Source organism: Ovis canadensis, chromosome 15 (assembly GCF_042477335.2).
Source record: "Ovis canadensis isolate MfBH-ARS-UI-01 breed Bighorn chromosome 15, ARS-UI_OviCan_v2, whole genome shotgun sequence".
NCBI lineage: Eukaryota > Metazoa > Chordata > Mammalia > Artiodactyla > Bovidae > Ovis > Ovis canadensis.
In genome coordinates this window covers 75029067-75054623 of record NC_091259.1, presented here as the reverse complement: position 1 = coordinate 75054623, position 25557 = coordinate 75029067, and positions in this window count along the sequence as shown.

Sequence of the window (25557 nt, the reverse complement as noted above, 5' to 3'; positions counted from 1 at the left end):
TTTCCCAACAGTGATGCTGAGCACAGCCTGTCATTCAGCATCACACCTGAGCTGCTGATTTTCTTGTAGAATCAAGAGGACAGCGAAATATTTCTTACACTCATTTCTCCGCCTGAAGTGGGAAGAAAAAGGAGAGACCACAAAGGCCACAGGCTTCAAGAAAAATGAGAGGGACTGTATTTCTTTGTGGAAGTGTTTGTACCTGAATTACTTCATTCATTTTTTTGTCACAGGTCTAGGCCCAGTGCACATTAAAGATATCAGCTTTCTTCTATTTTATTCCTAACATCTATTTGATGATATTACAGGGGTGTCTTCATCTACTCAGTTTATTTAAAATTCAAAATTTTTATTTCAAATCAAGATAATATATATCATACATCTGTAACTGAGAAATAGGAAAATAAATTGCATTCTTGTGTTCATCTCCAAACATGTAAATAGCATTGAGTAGTAGTTAGGAGTAAGGACAATTAAACTGAACAGCCTTGTGAGCAGCTCTTTGCAGGAAACAGCTCTCTGCAGGAGGCCCTTTGTCTTGTCACTTGAGCAAAGTTGTGTTTTAACTAACGTCCAGCCCCAGTAAGTACACCTTTCAAATCATCTGATCACACAAAGCCTTGCCTAACGTGTTGATACCTTCCTTAGATTAAAGACGCAGAAATGAAGAGTAAGTAATTAAGAGATGACTAGATTTTTCCCTCAGCTTTCCCTTCAATAATCTCCCAGGCTGACAATGTGAACAAGAGAGCATCTAAAGAGGAAACACAAGGTGCCAACAAGTCTGCACACAATGGGAAATGGCCAAGAGTCTGACCTTCTACCTCAAGGACTCACTGAGATCACTTCACCTTTTTCCCTTTAAAAACTGTCATAGCCCAGCAGACTCTGCAGTGGTGGTTTTGGGATATAAGTCCACCTTCGCCCCAGGTTGCCAGCCTCTTGAATAAAGCAAACCTTCTATTCCTACCAGCACTTGTCTCTCAAACACAGCAAGTCCTTACATGCTGTGCTTAGGCGCTCAGTCGTCTCTGACTCTTTGCAAGCCCATGGACCATAGCCTGACAGGCTCCTCTGTCATGAGGATTCTTCATGCAAGAATACTGGAGTGGGTTGCCATGCCTTTCTCCAGGGGATCTTCCCAACCCGCTGATCGAAACCAGGTCTGCTTCACTGCAGGCAGATTCTTTATCATCTGAGCCACCAGGGAAGCCCAAGTGCCCACATATCAGGCTTTAAATTCTAAACTTTCAAATATGTGAACGTGCCTTCCAGCAACATCAGGTATGAGTGTAATCGCAGCTTGCCCTCCATCTCCTATTGCTGACAGTTCTTCAGCTCTCCCATCTCCCAGCTCATCTCCTTCCTCTAGTCAGTAACTCTTTTTGCCTCTTCACTGGATGCCAGCCCCTGTGGACCAGCTGTTGTACTGCACTACTGTACTTTTCCAGGTATTGCAAGCTTTAAAATGTTTTACTTTTTATCTTTTTTTATATATATTATTTGTGTGAAAACTATTAGAAGCTTATTACAGTACAGTACTATATACTCAGTTGTGTTAGTTGGGTACCTAGGCTAACTGTGTTGAATTTAAGGAAGAAAACTAGACTTGACAAATGAGCTCTTAAAATGGAACTCATTTGCATGTAGGGGACTTACTGTACTGGCTTGCAAGCAGCAAAGCAGCTGAACCTGAACTTAAATCCTGCCTCTGATACTTATTAACTTTTTGATTTGGGTACTTTTCTTAGTCTTTCTGTGCTCTGAACCCCTAAATACAAATGCATATACTTGAAAGGACCTACTTCAGAAAATGTTATCAGAACTAAATGAGTAAACATCAGTAAAGTGCTTTAAACAATGCTTGGTATTAAATAGTAAGCATTACACATATAGTTAACATATAAAAACTCTTGTTTGTAAGGTTTAGAAAGACTCATTCAGTTGCTTAAGTTCCTCCAGTAACTTCTGATCTGCCAGATGCACTCATCACTATTACTCAGTTCACCATCTTCAGCAGTTGTTACTTAGTCGCTAAGTCATGTCTTGACTCTGCAACCCCATGGACTGTACCCTTCCAGGTCCCCCTGTCCATGGGATTTTCCAGGCAAGAATACTGGAGTGGTTGCCATTTCCTTCTCCAGGGGATCATCCCGAACCAGGGATCTTCCCGACCTAGGGATCAAACTTGTGTTTCCTGCATGGCAGGTGGGTTCTTTACTATTGAGCCACTTGGGAAACCTATGTTTAACTGTAGTTGCTTATGAATCTGTATCCCTAGAATGAAATGGCTCCTCTGGCCTTTAAATTTTGTCCTCTGTCCCTTGAACAATGCCAGAAACCAAATATGGGATTAAGAAGTATCTGTCTACGAAAAAACCTAAAAAGGTATACCAGTCACACTATTGCATTGCCAATAAGATGGGCCACCAATAGATGACATTTAGTTATCTAATATATTACAATAAGGACTGAAAAACTAGATGAAATGAGTATGTCCTGAAATGTTGAATATAGGCAAAAATTAACACTTAGTATTCAAGCAATACACTCTATTGGCATTGTTTACTGATCAAATTACTATAATTTCAACTGAATTACCATGAAAGCTATAGTGATTTGAGGAGTCAGAATATTTCACTTATAGTATTAGTTTCATCAGGAATTTGCCATGCCTTAAAACATACACACACACATGCACATATACACACACACCACAAGAAGATTTAATTTTTGCTTTTTAGCTTTACCAACATAGAGTGGTGAAAATAATAGCAAAAATTATCCCAGGTAAACACTTAACTGCTGTTTGTAAAGTATTTGTAAACACAAAGCACTATATAAATTGTTAATAATAGTAATTAGTAAAGTCTAGAGATTTTAAAAGGAAAATCTATTCAGCTCAGTTTATTTCTGACATTTTAAATATATAAAACTTCTTTATCTACAGTTTCTATTTGCTAGCCAAATGACAATGTACAAAATGCAAGCACTCAGGCAATTTAAGACTTCATCACTCATTTGCACGTTGAAAGAGGCTTTTAAAACCATTACCTGCTATCATGTAAATATCAAGGCATACAGTTCTTAACCCATAAAATATTTACTGAACATTTTATGGGCTTCGCTTACACTGGATCCATTAGATACTCAGTTTGCTGTTAGGACAAACCACAGGGTATTTTACTTAGCAGAGAATTGCCATTCTACCAATTAGGCAAATCACCAGAAAAGTCACACATCACAAAAGCTATAAGAAACGTTCACACAAAATAGCTGGATAAGTCTTTGGAGAAGTTCTGCATAGGAGTCCTGAGAGCTTCATAGGCAGAGTTATAACGCAAAAGGGGAGACAGCATGGATGGCTTACCTAAAACCCTTTCTATCACAGAGGAAATAATTCCGTAATCTTGGACTAGATTAAGAATATGAAAGATTCCAATAAATCTGACATTTACTATTTTTAACTATCTCTGTTAACGTTTTGACATCTGCCAACATTGTAAGTGCTGGGTTCAAGAACAGGCTTTTAGACTCAAATCCTAGTACTGCCATCTCCTTGCAGCATGGCCTTGGACAATACACACGTCATCTCTGTGCCTCAGTTCCCTCATCTACAAATGAGAAGAGTGTTAACACCTGTGGCGCAGTGGTATTGTCAACACCAGATGAAATAATACTTGCTAAGTGCTTAAAACCGTTCCTGCCAGTGTAACTCCTCAAGGTGTGTGCCTATGCTCATGTGCTTAGTCTCTCAGTCATGTTCCACTCTTGCGAACCTATGCACTGTAGCCCACCAGGATCTTCTGTCCCTGAGATTTTCCAGGCAAGAATTCTGGAACAGTTGCCATTTCCTTCTCCAGGGGATCTTCTCAACCCGGGGATCGACCCAAGTCGCCTGCATTGGAAGGCAGGTTCTTTACCACTGCACCACCTCGGAAGCCCTGCATCCGTGTATGTTCATGTAAGTACACTGAACTGAAGGGAACTGAAGGCAGAGTTACTTAGTAAACTTGGAGAGACAGGGTCTCAGTTTGACACTCACAGTACAGCAAAAGAATCTGACTATATTATTCAAACTAGCTTACTTTTATTGGTCTTTGTATTGCCACAAATTCCTCTCCCTCTCCCCCTGCAAAAAAAAAAAATATATATATATATGTATATATATATGTAGTACACTTCATAACAAGTAACAAATTAGGTAACTGGTGTAGGGAAAATGAAAAGAAGTGAAAAGTTCTTTGGATAAACTACACATTTTTTCACCTGTTCCACTAGTTTCAAGATTGAAATTTCCAGAAATATTTTTTAGGCCAACTTTGTCAGGTGCCAAAAATCATGGTTTAGATTTTCAGTATAAAGAGGAGTTAAAAGTATGGAATTTGGCATGAAAAAAATCTAGCTTTAAATCCAGTTGTCTCCACTTTCTAGTATGTGGCTTTAAGCAAATTTCTTCAATGCTACAAGCCTGTTTATTCACATAAAATATAACTCATAATCCTTACATGATTGACATATTGTGAGAAATAAAACTCTGAAAACTAAATTTAGTCAAATAATATATGCAAAGCACTGTATGCTCCTATGACAGTTTATCATCTGAAACTTATTATATCATTACAATATTTATCTTAAATATTTCAATCCTCCCACATACTTGAATATTTTGAGAAATAATAATTTTTCCAAATGAGTCAACACTGAAGAGTATTAGTTTTCCTGATAATGATTTTCTAGAGCAGTTCTACCAAAGTTGGACTCTGGACCAGCAGTATCAGCATGCCCTTTACCCTTTTTAGAAATGCAAATCCTTGACCCCCACCCCCCACTTGCTGAATCACAATATCTGGGGAACCTATTTTTGACAAGCTCTCCAGGTGAACCCCATGATGTTAATTTTCAGAATCGCAAATTTAGAGTAGCAGAATTATAGGACTGCCTCAGATCATTGTATAATCTAGAGCAGGAATTTGATACACTCTTTCCTGGTGGCTCAGAGGTTAAAGTGTCCGCCTGCAATGCGGGAGACCTGGGTTTGATCCCCAGGTCAGGAAGATCCCCTGGAGAAGGAACTGGCAACCCACTCCAGGACTCTTGTCTGGAAAATCCCATAGATGGAGGAGCCTGGTAGGCTACAGTCCATGGGGTTGCAAAGAGTTGGACTCGACTGAGCAACTGCACTTTGGCTTTCTTTCACAGACGTCAGGAGGACGGGAGTGCACAGCACTGTTCTTCATTCCTGTCAGTGAAATCTGGGTCACTTCTGAGACAAGAGGATGGGGGTTATCAGAAAACAGAGTTTGCTCATCCCGACAGTTCATAGTTCCTTCCTCAAAGGCCACATGGTGAATCTACTAGGCCTCATGGACCATATAATCTTTGCCACAAGTATTCATTTCTGCTATTGAAATGTAAGACCAGCCATAGATAATGTGTTAAAAAATAAGCATGGCTGTGTTCCAATAAAGCTTCATTTACTACAGGTAGTAGGTTATAGGTTGCTGATTCCTATACCCTGTCAGGCTTGTGTACTGCAGAGTCTACATAATTAATGGACTAAATGATTATATCCCTCTCAAAAGTCATATGTTGAAGCTCTGCTCCCCAAAGTAATGTTATTTGGAGGTGGGCTTTGGAAAATAATTAGGTTTAGATACAGTCATAAGGGTGGGACCCTCATGGTGAGATCTGAGTCCATATAAAATGAACATACACCCAGGAAAAGCCATCAAAGGGCACAAGTTGGAAACAGGTGTCCACAAGCCAAGAAGAGAGTCCTCACCAAGAACAGACCTGGCCAGCACCTTGACTTGGACTTGCCAGCCTCCAGCACTGTGAGAAATTAATAGCTGTTTAAACTACTGAATTATGGCATTTGGTTACAGCAGCCCAAGCTGAAAAGAAACTGCAGCATGCGGGTGTTAATAGATGAATTCAAGGAAGCATTTTTATTTTGCTGAGGCATTTTTCCTTTGGTCTGTGACATAATCTCTTGGTTTGTGACATGATCTATTAGCAATTCATTAAAGGGCTGTCCATTCTACCTTATGAATAAGCTGTGCACTGTTAACTGTGACAGTACTCAAAATCAAGGACAGTTGGGTGACAGTAATGTGGGCTATGCAAAAAAAATAGCCCCAATAGAGACTTCATGAAATGCAATCAATGCTTTCTATTACCTGAACAATTGTAACTTATTGGATTATTTCTCTCCTTTTCTCGAGAAGAGTACAGAGCAGCATAAGGAGTTCCAATTATAATAAATATCCAGATTTTCTTACTACTTTTCACTCTGAAAAGGCAGCTGACAAGGAGAGGGTGAGAGGACTTGTATGCTCCAACAGTAACTCAGTGGCAAGTGATACAGCTGACATTTTAGAGGAGAAAAATGCCAGTATTAATTTATTAAACTAAAAATTTCAGGGACATTTTAAAATATAGTCCCATTTCCCAGGATTTAATTCAGCTCCTGGAAACAAGTCACTAGAAAAGGATGCACCTCTGTTCACCACCTATGTGGGCTTCAGCCTGGGCGGTGTGTGTGAGCCTTCCTGGATCCCAGCTCTACTTGTGGCCTGCTATAGTGTAGGTGTTCCAAAGTACCTGTCAAATAAGATTAATTTCCCAACTCAGAATACCACAAGCCAAGCTAGAGTTCCATAAGTGTAAGTACAGAGGCCCATTTGAAAGATATTTTTCTTTTTTTTTTTTTTTGAAAGATATTTTTCTAAAAAAGTTTGGCCATTATTTTACTACTCAAGCAGCCATCAGTTCAGTTCAGTCACTCAGTTGTGTCTGACTCTTTGCGACCCCATAAATTGCAGCATGCCAGGCCTCCCTGTCCAACTCCAACTCCCAGAGTTCACTCAAACTCTGGTGATGCCATCCAGCCATCTCATCCTCTGTTGTCCCCTTCTCCTCCTGCCCCCAATCCCTCCCAGCATCAGAGTCTTTTCCAATGAGTCAACTCTTCACATGAGGTGGCCAAAGTACTGGAGTTTCAGCTTTAGCATCAGTCCTTCCAAAGAAATCCCAGGACTGATCTCCTTCAGAATGGACTGGTTAGATCTCCTTGCAGTCCAAGGGACTCTCAAGAGTCTTCTCCCACACCACAGTTCAAAAGCATCAATTCTTCAGCGCTCAGCTTTCTTCACAGTCCAACTCTCGCATCCATACATGACCACTGAAAAAGCCATAGCCTTGGCTAAACAGACCTTTGTTGGCAAAGTAATAAGATACAGCAAATTAATTCTGACCTTTGATATAGAAGCCAATTAATTCAGTGTTGCAAGATTTCATATTCATGTGTCCTTTCTTTCAGCAAATATTTGGAAACAAAGATTAATAAAAACAAATCCTGTTTTCAAAAACTGCATGATATACTGAGAGTCAACATAACAAATACTTGCAATAAAGCATAATAAATATGTTCTGAGATCTGAGGAAGATTTCGCTCTCTCTTACTAGAATGTATAAAAACATTTCAGAAAAGAGATTCATTGAATGATATATAGTTGGTGCCTGACATGTGTCAGGGATTATTCTAAGTGATGGGGATACCTTGGTGAATGGAAAAAAAAAAAAGGCAAAACAAAATGGCAATGACAAAGAAAGCAAGACAAAACAAAAATAACAGCAAAAAACCTGATAGAGATTCTCACACAGGTTCACAATCTAGTGAATGGGGAAGGAGACAACTGTAAACAATTGCAGATAATTGAATACACTAAAGAATTAAATAATGCAGTATGTTAAAAGGGACCTGCACTACTGAAAAACAGCACAAGGCAGGGACTTCCCTGGTGGTCCAGTGGTCAAAATTTCATACTTCCAATGTAGGGGAGTATGGGTTCAATCCCTGGTCGGGAAACTAAGGTCCCACATGCTGCAGAACAGTGGTAAAATAAAAGCAAGAGAACAAATATAACATTGAAAACACACACACACACAAAGCAAAAAAGATAACAGATATATTTCTCCCAGGGTTGAAATAAATCCTTTTAGGGTAAGATGCCATGAATCATGACAATGAGTGTGGAAAGCAAGAATGACCACACGTTATTAGTCTGCGTGTGTTCTCATTTGCTCAGTTGTGTCTGACTCTTTGTGACCCTTTGGACTTTGGCCCCCTAGGCTCCTCTGCCCATGGGATTTCCCAGGCAAGAATACTGGAGTGGGTTGCCATTTTCTCCTCCAGGGGATCTTTCCTATCCAGGGATCAAACCTGCTGTCTCCTGCACGGGCAGGTAAATTCTTCACCACTGCAGTACCTTATAACAAAATGATCGCTAGTGCAACTTTCTATGAAACTGTTTATACTATTGCTTCTAGGATCTCCATAAAAGCATTCAAAAATTCAAGGCTTATTCTGGATCATAGGACACTGCTAGCTGCTGCTGCTGCTTAGTTGCTTCAGTCACGTCTGACTCAGTGCAACCGTAAGGACTGTAGCCCACCAGGCTCCTCTGTCCATGGGATTCTCCAGGCAAGAATACTGGAGTGGGTTGCCATGCCCTCCTCCAGGGGAATCTTACCTATCCAGATATCGAACCTGGGTCTCCTGCATTGCAGGCAGATTCTTTACTGCTGAGCCACCAGTTAGACACTGTTAGAAGCCCAATGACACTGTTAGAAGCTATGTCTATTACCTGTTAGAGGTAATAGACATAGAAGGAAAAATAGTCCTAAATTTAAATCTATCAAATAATGCAGTGCTGGGATTGGTGTTCAAATACTAAAGAAAGAGACAGAATAAGTGCAATTAACGACAGCTCTAATGAAAACAGAGGTCAAAGTAGTTATTTAAAATGTTATTTTATGCAATCTGCAACTGGGTTGCAGTAATTTGTATGAAGTTACCATAACTGTTCCCCGCCCCCCCCATCGCCATAATTGAGTACAGCCTAAAATACCGGTAAGCAAATGTATTCTCTACAGGGATAGATAGCAGATATTTTAGATGTTGTTGGTCATAAACTCTGTTACAACTACTCAGCTCTGCCATTATACCACAAATACTTGCCATAGACAATATATAAACAAACACGGCTGTGTTCCAATAAAACTTTACATAGAAACCACAGTTTGAATTTACATAATTTTCACTCACCATAAAATATTTTTTTATTTTTTTAACCATTAAAAATTGTTAAAAAAAAAAAAGAGAGAGAGAGAGACAGACATAGCTCACAGACTGTACAAAAACAGATAAATGGTTAGAATTGGCCTGTTGGTCAAAGTTTGCCAATCCTTGGTCTATTACTTTTCATTCAATCGGTGTTAGAAAAGCTATGGAAAATATGATTGGGACAATAAGATATCAAGTCAGAACTGAAGTATTTGGGATCACCATTTGACTTGTATGCAATTACCTGGCTCTGACTTGTATGCAATTACCTGGCTCTGTCACTTTAATGAGCACTATTCTTGAGACGTCCTTGTTGGCTCCGAGGTTAAAGGGTCTGCCTGCAACACGGGAGACTCGGGTTCAATCCCTAGGTCGGGAAGATCCCCTGGAGAAGGAAATGGCAACCCACTCCAGTACTCTTGCCTGGAAAATTTCATGGACAGAGGAGCCTTGTAGGTTACAGTCCATGGGGTCACAAAGACTTGGATACGACTGAGTGATTTCACTCACTTCACTCACATTCTTGGGCAAGGTTTTGCATTTCTTTACCAAATTTAGATGACTCCATCTATTCAATTATGGTACTTTTGAAAATCTGGCCTTAAGTCTTTAGTTTTTAGATACCTGAATGACTGTAATATAAACTGAAACCACCTGCTCCAGCTGAACTCTGATCTGCTACAACTTAACTTGTTGACAACAAACCTTAAATAGCTACTACCTGATTAGGATATCCTGAGATCCAACATTAAGATCATAATCCTACCGTCAATGTGAGCTACAGAACAGGACTGTGCTGCTAATCTCTAGGATATCAAAGTTTTGGAGCAATTAATGACATTATATCCTTTGACTGGATAAGTCTAAGACTGGTGATTTGAAGTTTTCCTATGCTTTGAAGTCACTCTAAACAAAATTATTAGCTTAACTAGTGGGTTGTTTTTCTTTTTTAGTCCCTTAGGGTAATTAATTTTCATATTGAATGAATAGATTAAGCATCACATCTTACATATTTATCACTTGACCTTCATGGGAAGGTCAATGTCACTGACTGGAAATAAAAGAGGGTTGAAAATCTAGTGTGTCCATTCATTGAATTCCTTATTAGAGAACAAGTGATTATGCCACCATCAATACACAGATGCTACAAAGATCGAGAGGGGAGTTTATGATTATAAATTGTGACTATAAATGGAGTTTTGGAGGTGATATTTGAACAAAGTTTTGGAGGGTGAGAGTTAGCTAAGCAATACCCTGGGAGCAGTGCATGCCAAGCAGTGGGAGCAGGTCTGGTGTATTCGAGAGCATCACCACCAGGGTGACAGGAATGAGATGAGCTATGGACACAGGTGACAAGATGTTTGAGCTAAGCTTGTCAGATGGAAAGCAAAGAAAGCATATGATATTAATGATAAGACTGACTCCTTACACTTAAGTCGGAATCATAAGCTTTTTAAGGTATCTTTGGTTTTTATAAGAACACGGCCAGGTAGATATTTCTGTGTCCCTATTACACTAGAGGAGACTGAAACTAAAGAAATACATTATTTGGGCTTCCGTGATCATGCAATGAGTAAAGGACAGAATTGAGATTAGCGCTTAAGGCCCTATGTTACTCCTCTTTCTATCATACTTTGTCTTTAAAATATCAGTTCCTTCAGTAAATGCATCAGGAAAGCTTAAAACTGAGGTCTTATATTCAGTCTGCACTCATGGTTACTGCTGGATGAAAAGACAATTCGACAGACAAGATATTTTAAAAACTTAAAAAGTTAAACATATACTTGAATCAGAAGGGATTAAAGAATTATCAGAGATATACTACAGAAAACATGGAGCAATTGGATTTGTCAAGATTCAGAGCATATGTACAAAAAATATATTACAGAGATATATGGTTTCTTCGGACTTCCCTGGTGGCTCAGACGGTAAAGCGTCTGTCTACAATACGGGAGACCTGGGTTCGATCCCTGGATCGGGAAGATCCGCTGGAGAAGGAAATGGCAATCCACTCCAATACTATTGCCTGGAAAATCCCATGGACAGAGGAGCCTGATAGGTTACAGTCCATGGGGTCGCAAAGAGTCGGACACGACTGAGCAACTTCACTTTCACTTTCACTTTTATAGATTTATTTACATGCATTGTTCAAATGAGGATACCGTATGTAAAGCATTATAAATGTTTAAAGTTATATATGAAGACTACTTCCAAGGACATCTTTTATCTTTTTTGTATATGTTATCAAATGGTAAAAAGTTGTGTCCCCTGCTCTTTCTTATCTTACCATTTAAATTCTGTCTCACTTATAATAGGCATGTTATCTGTTGATGATTTTTTTTTGACGAAGTCTCCTAGACATGTAGACTAGAACTCTAGAGAAAGGATTTATTGAAGTTGCCTTAAGCAAGAATTTACTGATATCAGTATATTGCTAAATCCCCCATGCCAATAAACATTGAGGGATGTTATCATATTAAATTAGTTTTTTGAAAAGTTAACTTTAGTAATTCTCTTTCAAGCAGCTAATTGGTTTCGACCTCAGTATTTAACATCTCAATATATCTGCATTTTTATTCACATACCATTGACCTAGAATAATTTCATCATTGTCATTGATTTACTTATGCCTCATGGAAATATTTTTTAAAAACCTTATTTGAAGACATAGAATAATATGTGCTGATCTGATTTTAAGTAGCCATTTTTTGTATTATGGGAATTCTAAGCTTTTCCTAGGGTTGCCACAAAGATAGACAAAGTGGATAGCTGTTACTTTTTAAAAACAAAAGCTATTTAGTAAAAATTAACAGGTCTACTTCCATCCACAACTCATCTTTACTATATAATACTGATCCATTTTTCTTCATAACAGAGAAAACCATCTTTATTAATAATCAACATACAATAAACTATACATATCTAAATATATAATTTTATAAGTTTTGACAGATGAATATAATCATTGAAAGCAGTACCACAATCATAATGAAACTGTTTATCATCTTCCAATTTTTTTAATGTACTTTTCACAATCTGTCTGGTTCCTTCCAGATAGACTTTTACTCTTCACTTCATAGTCCAAGTACTATACTCTTTAGTGAGAGATTGGCTAGTATTTTCTAGAACTTTGTATACATGGAATCAAACTCAATACACTGTTTTTTAGTCAGGCTTCATTCAACCAGAATAAATGCTTTGAGATTCACCTATGTTCTTGCTAATAATAATAATAATAGTAAGTTCTATTACTGTTCCTGAGTAGTATTCCATTAAATGTATATATGATAACTCATTTATGCCTTCACTTGCTGATAGGCATTTGGGTTTTTTGTTTTTTTATTTAGATTTTTAGCTACTATAAGTAAAGCTGCTATAAATATTTATGCACAAATCTTCAGTTCAGTTCAGTTGCTCACTTGTGTCCGACTCTTTGTGAACCCATGGACTGCAGTACGCCAGGCCTCCCTTTCTATCACCAACTCCCGAAGCTTGCTCAAACTCATGTCCATCAAGTCGGTGATGCCATCCAATCATCTCATCCTCTGTCATCGCCTTCTCATCCTGCCTTCAATCTTTCTCAGCATCAGGATCTTTTCCAGTGAGTCAGTTCTTCGCATCAGGAGGCCCAAGTATTGGAGTTTCAGCTTCAGCATCAGTCCTTCCAAAGAACACCCAGGATTGATCTCCTTGCAGTCCAAGGGACTCTCAAGAGTCTTCTCCAACACCACAGTTCAAAAGCATCAATTCTTCAGCACTCAGCTTTCTTTATAGTCCAACTCTCACATCCGTACATGACTACTAGAAAAACCATAGGTTTGACTAGATGGACCTTTATTGACAAAGGAATGTCTCTGCTTTTTAATATAATGTCTAGGTTTATCATAACTTTTCTTCCAAGAAGCAAGTGTCTTTTAATTGCATTGCTGCAGTCACCATCTGCAGTGATTTTGGAGCCCAGAAAAATAGTCTCTCACTGTTTCCAGTGTTTCCTCATCTATTTTCCATTAAGTGATGGGACCAGATGCCAAGATCTTAGTTTTCTGAATGTTGAGTATTAAGCCAACTTTTTCACTCTCCTCTTTCACTTTCATCAAGAGGCTCTTTAATTCATCTTCGCTTTATGCCATAAGGGTGGTGTTATCTGCATACCTGAGGTTACCCTTAGGGCAGAAAGCACAAGTCTTATGTAGACATATATTTTCATACTTTGCTAATTACTAGGCAATTTAATATTCAAATGGGAATCCTATGGAAATTTCTGGAACTCTCTCCCTGTGCTCTGTCTCCTCACTATATCCTGCTCTCATCTCCTTCCCCTAAACCCTGGGATTTTGCTGGGTTCACCTCAGTTCTTCCTCTGTGCCATAGCCTAGAAACTTGAAAGGAAATTGGGGAGATCACAGGACTCATTTCTTTGTTTCCTAATTCAGAGTTCTCTGTTCTTTCATTACATGTCAAATTTTGTTATTATATTTAAATTATTTGTTTCATATATTTCTGGGACCAAAGTAGTGTTTGGCAGGGGCTTACAATATTGGTAAGAAAATAAAATGAATGACTCTATTACATATCAATATAAAAAATGCACTACTACAAGGTCAAGGTATTCATTTACTCATAGGCAGTACATTTGATTTTTCACATTTTATAAATTTTGAGCAAGATTTTTTTCACAGGCAGCAATTACAAGTTGCAAATATTGTTACATGACTTTTGAATAGGTCATTTTTCCTTGGGATTGTCTTCTGAATCCCCTTATAGATGGCATTAATTTTCCCCAAGTATATGTATGGGTTCTAAGATGATGTCATTATCCATGATATCATTGGAAAGACAATCTAGTCTATATTTGCCAAAGGATTCGAGTCAGGTTTAAGTTTCACTGTTACTTATTTGGAAAATTAATTCTAAGAGACATTTTGTTTAGCAGGGGTGTATTGTAAAAGACACAATTTTTTGTAGTTAGAGATAACAGAATTCAAATCCCAACTCTGCAAATTGCCGACAGATTTTAGAGAAATTCCTAACCTCTCTGTAATTAAATTTTCTTATCTCTAAATTTCAGCTAATAGTTAACTCCTCCTTCTCAAAGGGTTTTTAAGACTGAGTGGAAGAATCAGACACACAGTAGGTATTTAAAGAGTGGTGGAATTTTATATATTTATTATCCTGAACAAAGGGTTTATGATTATAAATCTTCTATTGGTTCTCTCTTATAGACTTGAACTTTAGTGCTATTGATTGGATTTTTCTTCTGGTTTCTTGATTTTTCATTCCAGTTGAGTTCTTTGTAAACTGTCTGAAAATGTTAAAGTAAGATAAAATGTAGGATAATTCCTACTTTAGCCCATTAATTTTAATCTCTCTTGTGTACAAACAATAAAGTAAACATTACTGGTCTTTCCTTTTTACTATCAAGAATTTTGCTGAAATTCTCTTTTGAGTAAAAATATTATATAACATCAAAGTATGTTAGATCAAAAGATTCTGATTCTACTGTCATTTCACTGCTGATGTTTAACTTAAAGAAAGAGATGAATTTTAATAAATGCTGCTTTTGTGATTTCATAGTGACCGTCTTTTAAAAGAGAGTTGAATAATAAGCATCTTTCAGTTCAGTTCAGTTCAGTCACTCAGTTGTGTCCGACTCTTTGCGACCGCATGAATCACAGCATGCCAGGCCTCCCTGTCCATCACCGACTCCTGGAGTTGACCCAGATTCATGTCCATCGAGTCAGTGATGCCATCCAGCCATCTCATTCTCTGTCGTCCCCTTCTCCTCCTGCCCCTAATCCCTACCAGCATCAAAGTTTTTTCCAATGAGTCAGCTCTTCGCATGAGGTGGCCAAAGTACTGGAGCTTCAGCTTTAGCATCATTCCTTCCAAAGAAATCCCAGGGCTGATCGCCTTCAGAATGGACTGGTTGGATCTCCTTGTAGTCCAAGGGACTCTCAAGAGTCTTCTCCAACACCACAGTTCAAATAAGCATCTTTAGGTAGTATTTACTGCTTTATTATATTTATATATACAAAATTAGAAGTCTGAATTTTCAGTAAATTTCACAGAATGACCTGCTAAAGTAGTCAACTAGGAAAGTCACATTTTAACATTTTTGACATTATATGATTCAAATGAGAAGTTAAACTTTTCATTAAAAAAAAATTAGATAGATTTTATAGGTATCACAGATAATATAAATACAGAACAGGCAAGAGAGACAGAACTGCCACCTGAAAGAAAAACATTACTAACTGGTTGAATTTGAACTATCTGCATAATTATCATAAATATAAATTATGGTATAAAACTCCAAATATTTTCTATAGTTTCATGGCTATGTACAATAAGGCAACCCATGAATACCCCAAAAGCCTGATGTTTGAAGGTATCAATTAACATTTTACTGAAATAATTAAAATATTTACTATAGTATTGCATATTAATTTAAAAAGCACATCTTCCAATTTATAATATTTATTCCAATGGAAATATAGACATCAATTTAAAGAAATCTAGTATGGTTAAGATAAGAAAATATCAGAGAAGCAAATATATTAACTTCACAATCCATCCAACAGAAAACATTTACTAGTATTAAAACATCTCAGCAGTAAAGTATCTGCCTGCAATGCAGGAAACTTCAGTTCAATCTATGCCTGGTTCAGGAAGATTCTCTAGAGAAGGAAATTGCAACCCACTCCAACATTCTTGCCTGGGAAATCCCATGGACAGAGGAGCCTGGCGAGCTATAGTCCACGGGATCACAAAAGAGTAAGACGTGACTGAGCACACACATGAGCACACAAGATATACACGTGTAATCCTATGTAACATATATGCAATTATGTAATATACACAATGTACCATATACTATACAATATGAAAATCATCACTTTCCTATATGGACCATATCTAGTTGAAATTAATAGAAAATGTTCCAGTCCATACAAGCTGATAATAGTACTAAAAAACAATTCTGTATCAATAATCAAGGAATTTTCTATTAGATATAATGCAGATGGGTCTGAATTAAAGGACATTCCAAGTGGCTCATACTTCTATTTTCAAGAAAGCTGCACAGCATTCCATGGAATAATTATAGGAGAAATCAACAAAACCCACTAACAACCTATACATAGGATGAGGGTTCAAGGTGAGGGTGTACTTCTGACAAAGGCTTTTCATAGATTTAGGAAAATTTACTTACATTATTTTGCCTGGTCATAATTTTTCCCTAATTGCATGTTGGACTGTTTGAATTTTCCTTTATAATATTTTAAAAATTCATTATATTTTTCATATAGATTACAAATATTTTACAATTTATCTTTTTAATTTGAATATGATGCAGTATATAGGTTTTTCTAAACCTTTTTTTCAGTTGTTACAATGAACACATTTCTTTGTGGATATTTAAAAATAAAGTAAAATGAATCTGAAAGGAAATAAATCTACTTTAATCAAATGATTCACCATGTGGAAACCATCAATGGCTCCCAACCACAGAATTAAACTGGCCCCTCCTCCCACTCAAAACATCGCTTACATCTCACCTCCTTATACCCATTTTAACATAGTGGCCTGATTTCTGCCTCCTTGGAAAACTTACAGAGATTTTTATTCATGCACTTCATTTGGCAGTTAATTCCAGACTACTTTTGGTCATTTGCTGGTCTGACCTTTTAATTATATACTTAAATCATTAACATTCAGTACTTACTACATAATACACAGTAATTCTATCACTTTACTCCATCTTTAATACTTCAGTACTTTGTATCAGTTTGGAATCTGAAGTATTTTTAAAAGACTTATAAGATTTATTTTAATTATTTGCACTGCAACTGCAGTTTGGCAGTGGCCATGATCTGATTGATGTCAATTCTTTGATCTTTAGTGAGACGTTTTTATAGCCTGATAACTGGTTAATTTTTACCTATATTGCTTGTGACTTTATTTTCCTTTGTTCAGTGAAGACTATTTTGATTTTTTCTTTGAGTACTTTAAAAATGTTAAGGTGAACTCCAACATATAAATACCTTTGAAGCCATCATTCTCACCTTACAAAAAAAGAAAATAAAGCTAAACAAAAGGAAAATCGATTACTTTTGTTGTTGTACCAGAGAACAGAGATTGCAGGGCCAACCACTACCCCCAAATCTGGAGAGATGGATGAATATAGAGAGTCACAGTTTCAGTCTGCTTCTCTGGAGCAGCTTCTGCTGGAGCATAAACTGAGAAAACAGGTGAATATAGTCACTTGGATAAACTTTTGGAGAATGAGGATAGGCTAGTTTAAAAAAACCCTAGTGATGAAAACTTAATGGGCCCCCATACTTCTGTGGTTTTGCCTCATGTACCTCACCAGGTTCTCATGGAGAAGAGATAAGAGAGAAAGGTCACTCCATAGAGAAAGCAGCACCTCTGAAAGTAGCAGGGAGATCACAGATAATGCCCCTGTTCTCTTCTGTCCTTCCAAGCCGGGAGTTTACAGGTCAGGACTCTGACTGAATCAGGCATTTCAGGTTATCTTCAGGTAATAATCTGAGCATTGCCTATGTGACGGAACTGTTAGCTACAATGGTAAGCACTGTTGTTCACTCACTCAGTCCTATCTGACTCTTTGCCACCCCATGGACTGCAATACGCCAGACTTCCCTGTCCCTCACTGTCTCTTGGAGTTTGCTCAAACTCATGCCCATGGAGTTGGTGATGCCAGCCAAGCATCTCATCCTCTGTCACCCTCTTCTCCGCCCACCTTAAATCATTCCCAGCATTAAGGTCTTTTCCAATGAGTCAGGTCTTCTCATCAGATGGCCAAATTATTGGAGTTTCAGCTTCAGCATCAGTCCTTCCAGTGAATATTCACGGTTGATTTCCTTTAGGATTCACAATATACAAATGTATCAAACCAACACATTGTACATCTTAAGTATATATAACATTATATGTCAACTATATCTCAATTTAATAAAGAAGAAAGTTCCCTAGTTATAAGAAATGCAGAGAAAACCGCAATCTCTAAAACATTTAGAAAAACAATTTGAACAGTCATTACAGAATGAATTACTAACCATTTCAATCGACCAAAATCAGTGCAATGCATATGCTTCAAATTCAAATACACTCTAGTGTCCTTCAGCTGTCCGAAAATGGCCACTCCAAATGACTGCTTTGTGTATAATTCCAGTTTTATTATCTAGACATATTAAAGAGTTTACAGATTTACATATTGAAGGTTCAGCCTCAGGCTGCAGTGACTTATTGCTGTGTCATGGCTCATATCCTTTCTTTAATACTGTGTTTCCTAGAGATACAGCCAATCAAGTCACAAGCTGTATGTCACCGCTGTCACTGTTCAAGGGACTCAGAATCCAGGGGTCAGATTTGCTCTTCAAGGACTTTCTACTACAAGTAGAGGCTCATGCCATTATCAATCACTTTTCTTTTTCATAGGTTTTTTTTCCTATCATAAATTTGTAATATAATTAACATAATTTTTCTAAATCACAGGTTTATTATTCACTTCACCCTCATTCAATAAAAACTAAAAGTTCATGAGAGAGAAACTTCAGAGCTTAGATACTGAAAAAACTAAAAAACATTGCTTTTAATTTGAAATTTTCTTAAATTTCAAATTACAGACTCATAAATTTTTTAAATCTAATTATTGCTCTCTCTCTCTCAAATACAAAGTCCAGCATTCAGAAGCTGATTGTCTTTTGCAGAGAAAACTGCATTGTAATAACTTACTCCCTCTTTCTCTCTCTTTCTCACATACACCCCTTTATCAACTGTCTCCAAACTTTGCAAATCTTTCCCATTCAAGTAGATTTTGACATAGAGATGCTGGAGCAAGTATAAAGTCATTTTCTCACGATTGGAAAAAGTTGATTACTTGAGATATTTTAAAGTGATTTTGGTTGAACAATAATTTTAAATGTTTTTCAAACTAAAAACTGTAGGCTCAGGTTATACTTCATATATCAATCCTTTGAAATAAATTTCCCCCAAATTGAAAGAGCCGGATTCAATGCTGGTGACTTGGCAATCATCAAAGAGAGAAACTAAATAACAGTAATGTTTGTTGTTGTTTAGTCGCTCAGTCATCTCTGACTTTTTACAAGCCCATGGACTGTAGCATGCCAGACTTCTCTGTCTTGCACCATCTCCTGAAGCTTGCTCAAACTCATGTCCATTGAGTCAGTGATGCCATTCAACCATCTCAACCTCTGTCGTTCCCTTCTCCTTCTGCCTTCTATCTGTCACAGCATCAGGGTCTTTTCCAATGAGTCAGTTCTTCTCATCAGGTGGCCAAAATATTGGAGCTCCAGCATTAACCTTTCCAATGAAAATTTAGGATTGACTGGTATGATCGCCTTGCTATCCAAGGGACCCTCAAGAGTCTTCTCCAACACCACAGTTTGAAAGCATCATTTCTTCAGCACTCAGCCTTTTTTATTGTCCATCTTTCACATCCATACATGAGTAATGGAAAAACTATAGCTTTGACTAGATGGACCTTTGTTGGCAAAGTAATGTCTCTGCTTTTTATTTTTTTATTTTTTTTTAGTTTATTTTTTTAATTTTAAAATATTTAATTCTTACATGTGTTCCCAAACATGAACCCCCCTCCCCCCTCCCTCCCCATAACATCTCTGTGGATCATCCCCATGCACCAGCCCCAAGCATGCTGTATCCTGCGTCAGACATAGACTGGCAATTCAATTCTTACATGATAGTATACATGATAGAATGCCATTCTCCCAAATCATCCCACCCTCTCTCTGCTTTTTAATATGCTGTCTAGGTTTGTCATAGTTTCTCTTCCAAGGAGTAAGCATCTTTTAATTTCATGGCTGATGTCACCACCTACAGTGATTCTGGAGTCTAAGAAAATAAAGTCTGTCACCGTTTCCATTGTTTCTATTTGCCATGAAGTGATGGGACCAGATGCCATGATCTTTGTTTTTTGAATACTGAGTCTTAAGCCAGCTTTTCACTCTCTTCTTTCACCTTCATCAAGAGGCTCTTTACTTCTTCACTTTCTGCAATAAGGATGGTGTCATCTGCATATCTGAGGTTATTGATATCTCTCCTAGCAATCTTGATTCCAGCTTGTGCTTCATCCAGCCTGCCATTTCTCATTGTGTACTCTGCATATAAGTTAAATAAGCAGGGTGACAACATACAGCCTTGATATACATCTCCAATTTTGAACCAGTGTCTGGTTCTAACTGTTGCTTCTTGACCTACACACAGGTTTCTCAGGAGGCAGGTAAGGTGGTCTGATATTCCCATTTATTTAAGAATTTTCTACACTTTGTTGTGATCCACGCAGTCTAGGGCTTTAGCATAGTCAATGAAGCAGAAATATATATATATATATATATATTACACTAATATTACACAGAATCAATTTTCAAGTTGTTTTCATTCCAAGAAAATGGGGGATGTGTTTGTCTAGGTAAGATACAGAGGTCACCTCATGTCACATTTTTTCCCCTACCACAGATATTACTAACAATTATAGTACTTGGGGACTTCCCTGGTGTCTCAGTGGTTAGAACTTCACCTTTCAATGCAGGGGGTGCATATTTGATCCCTGGCCAGGAAGCTAAGATCCCACATGTCTCATGGCCATAAGACAGAAGCAATATAGTAACAAAGTTAATAAAGTCTTTTAAAATGCTCCATATCAAAATAATCTAATTATGGCACTTGCTTTCAATTAGTTTAGGCACTGTCTCAGATTCTCTTTCAACATTTTGCGAGAAAAAACAAAACAAAACAAAACTTATTTGTCATCACTATTTATGCTATAGTTTTTATGAAACTACAGTTTCAGGGAAGAGGTCTAAGCAGGAGGTAATAAATGTCTGACATTAACTAGAAATGCTGGAACAATAATCATTTTTGTCTTATGTACGTATTTCATGAGAATACTATTGTTTTGATCGTTGAATCAAGGAAAGACTAATAACAGAAATGTTGAAATAAAATGCAACTACTTAATAAGTACCCAGTATGTAGTTAATAAGTACCACATACTGTAGTTAAGTCCTTTACTATATTTACCTGGTTCAATCCTAACAATAATTCTATGGGACCGGAATTGTTATATCTACTCTTATAGAGGAGGAAACCAAGACATGAAATAACATGTTCAAGATTATTAAAAAATTTGCTGATAGTATTTCATAGCAAGTGGCTCTGACTCCAAAGGCTATTTTCTTAACAGTTACACTAAACTCCCTCTCAGAAGTCCAGGATGCAGAAGCTGTCTGTCCTTTGCTGAGAAAGGTGTTTTGCAATGACCTCATTGTGTAGCACTTGAAAGGAGTGCTTTCTCATTAATTAAGGAAAATTCCCTTTTGGCAAGAGCAGTCCCCTTTGTAATGAAAGCACAGTACTGTTCTCCAATTTAATCAGGATGCTTTCAGTTCTAATGGCTCAAAAGAAGGCAGCTCTGAGTCATTGCTTATTGCCACACTCAGTCATTGGAACAATTCTCAAACATGGAGGGCCACATTCTTCACTCAGGTGCCAGAGCGAAAACCATACTTCCTTTCCACTCATCCTGAACTGATCTGATTATTAATCAATAACTATGGATTGAACAACAGGGGTTATAGCTTGGGGTCTATCAAAGAGGTTACCAGTGGTTATTTTTATCTACATCTTATTTTTATCACTTCCAAAGCCTAATGGAAATTATCCAAATATCCACACTAAGGCTTTACAGATTAATGAACACATCAGGTGGCCCTTATTTTGATAAAGACAATATCAAATCAGTGTGGTTATTATAAAATGTTACTCCAAAGCTGCATGTATTTCTCTCAAACAAATTTGGAGCATAGGTACATTCTGACAGCACTCAACCCCTGCTCATGAATGTTTCCATCACACCTGATATCATCACTTCTCATCTGTGCTATAGATGTCAACAGGAAATGAACCATAAAGTCTTAGAATAATGGCTTTCATGCAAAGGCCAATTTATTAATGTGTTATAGTGAAACCCAACATGCTGGACTCCTAATCTCCTAACCTGAAAGTCAACACTTAAAAATAAACTTTTTTTTTTTTAATTTATACTGGAGCATAGTTGATTAGAGTGTCCCTGGTGGCTCAGATGGTAAAGCAGCTGCCTGCAATGCAGGAGACCTGGATTCCATTCTTGGGTTGGGAAGATCTCCTAGAGAAGGGAATGGCAACCCACTCCAGTATTCTTGAGAATCCCAGGGACAGAAAAGCCTGGAGGGCTACAGTCCATGGGGTTGCAAAGAGTCAGACATGATCAAGCGACTAATACTTTTTCATTTTTCATAGCTGATTAACAATGTGTGTCAGTTTCAAGTATATAGCAAAGTGATTCAGTTATACATGTATTAGGTTGGCAAAAAAGTTTGTTTTGGTTTTTCTATATCTTATGAAAAAACCCAAAGGGACTTTTTGGCTAACTCAATACATGTATCAGTTCTTTTTCAAATTATTTTCCCATTTAGGTTTGCTACATAATATAGACCAGAGTTCCTTGTATCTACAGTAGGTCCTTATTGGTTATTCATTTGAAATATACCAGTGTGTACATTTACACACTGAAAGTCAACATTTAGATTTAAATAGTACTGCCTGCTTCTTCGGAAAAGGCAATGGCAACCCACTCCAGTACTCTTGCCTGGAAAATCCCATGGATGGAGGAGCCTGGTAGGCTGAAGTCCATGGGGTTGCACAGAGTCTGACACGATTGAGTGACTTCACTTTCTCTTTTCACTTTCATGTATTGGAGAAGGAAATGGCAACCCATGCCAGTGTTCTTGCCTGGAGAATCCCAGGGACTGGGGAGCCTGGTGGGCTGCAGTCCATGGGGTTGCACAGAGTCTGACACGATTGAGTGACTTCACTTTCTCTTTTCACTTTCATGTATTGGAGAAGGAAATGGCAACCCATGCCAGTGTTCTTGCCTGGAGAATCCCAGGGACTGGGGAGCCTGGTGGGCTGCAGTCCATGGGGTTGCACAGAGTCGGACACGACTGAAGCAACTTAGCAGGAGCAGCAGCAGCAGCCTGCTTCTTCCCCTGTTACCATTTCTGGGACAGAATATCCCAGCATTTAATGAGCATATATTATGTGGAAGGAGCTATGTGATGCATTATAGTTATTCTCTCAGGCCCCCTAAAACAACCCAGTAAAGTAGGTGCTATTATTATCTTGGAATGAGGGAAATAAATAACTGAGACACAGGTTCACATTGTCAATAAATGGCTCAGCTGGGATTCACATCAGTCTATTAATAACATGCTGCCTTGAATGCCAGACAGAGACAGTACATGGCCTATTTGATGGTTCGAGATATGGTTTCCCCTTCACTTTTTTACTTGATTCTCTGTACAGCGCAAGTTAAGACATTATTAATGCCTAGCATCTTCATTTTGCCAGCTCACACAATCTGTCTCTTGACTTTGGTCTGTGATTCTCCATACAAGAACCATTTCGCTTTGCTTCAAATAAGGAACATTGTATCTTACTCTAATAAAGCCCCAATCATTTGTACACAAAATTTACAAAAGCCTTGAACATTATCTGGGATTCACATCCTTCAAGAGTTTTGACTACAAAAAATCAGAACAAGTTAAAGGTTCTATGCAGGAAGAAATAAGAAGAACAAGTTTCTCTACTACCAAGATACTGTAAAACACTGAGTTGTGTGGTTTTACATCTCTCTGGATGATTTTGCAGTCAACCACATGAGTTTTTAGCTGAATGCTCTTAGCTGTTCCATCATTCCCCTTGATAGTATGGTACAGGGAATAAAGTTTAAGATCAGAAAGACATAGGTCTGAAGCCTAACTCTATTACTTAAAAGCTATGTGAGCCAAGGAAATTATAACTCCCTGGACTGAGAAGAGACTGTATCCTTACAAAAGAATTAAAAAGAAATTTTGGAAAACTACCAAAAATGTGATATGATAAAAGATAAATCAGTAACTATAGATGTTTTTCTAACACACTTTTAGCAATGTTCAGTAGGTGTACATACACACCCATCATTTCACTTCATAAATTCTTCCCTCTCCTCTCATTCCTCATTTTCTGTCTCTAACTACTATTAGACTTACTTGTGCTATCTGTTCCTAATTCTCTTTTATGAAAATCTTTAGCATCTGTCTAGAGACCATGATCTCAGATGTTATCTCTGAAAAGCCCATAGGAGATAAAATTAATTATATTTATTAAAACAAATAATATTTTCCGAGTTATGGCAAAAAAAAAAAAAACCACAAAGTGAGCAACAAAACACAATCAAGGAAATTCTTACAAACACCACAATGGACAACTTGCTTCTAAATTACAACTTGAGCAAAATCTAGAAGTTGCACACCCTTTAGATTCATACCTGCAATGATAAATGTATAAATATAAATCAATATATAAATATATGGAATAGAAAATGACAACCCACTCTAGTATTCTTGACAGAAATTCCATGGACAAGGAGCCTGGCAGGCTACAGTCCATGGGGTCACAAAAAGTTAGAGGCAACTGAGTGATGCATGTAAATATAAATATTCATAAATATATACATATTTTATATATAAATAAACCATATAGGTATATAATGGTTGCTTAAAACCCAAACTGAAAACCCAATCTCAGTTTTATGAAATGCTAAGGACATCTGTACTGAATGAACCTGTTATTCATTCTGACTCTTGTGGAAATTATCCCCAGTGTGCAACAGAAAATCTTACAAAATTAAGACTTCCCATAAACAGAGGTGGGAGTCAGGAAGGAGACAAATCAGTTGGACAGGATCTTCTTATGATGTTGAACAACAATATAATATGTATCAGAATTTATAAAAGTAACTTAACTATTATACTTCAGGGTTCTTCCTGTTTGGGAAAGTTAATTTAGGATAAAACCTTATAAATAATGATAGTAAATTTTGTTTCTATGGTGACATAATATGGAATAGGAACCTAGTTTCATTATTTTACCCGTAATCCCACCTTCCCATTCTACCATGGTAAAGTGTCTTTAACATTTATCTCAGGAAATTCTTATTTTTTCTATGCTTTTTGTTTCTATTTTAATTGTAAAATCCATGAATATTTTCCTAAGAATATTGTGCACTATTATGATAACATACATGGAATAACCAATGAAAAACTTCTGGCATAATTGTCAATATATAATGTTTGACGTGGACAATGGTTCCCATTTCATTTAGCTGTAGTAAAGGTTATATGGCTTCTTCAAATAAAAATGCTTAAATTATCTTGCATCCAACATCCACGAATGGATGTGAGAGTTGGACTGTGAAGAAAGCTGAGCACTTAAGAATTGATGCTTTTGAACTGTGGTGCTGCAGAAGACTCTTGAGAGTCCCTTTGTACTGCAAGGAGATCCAACCA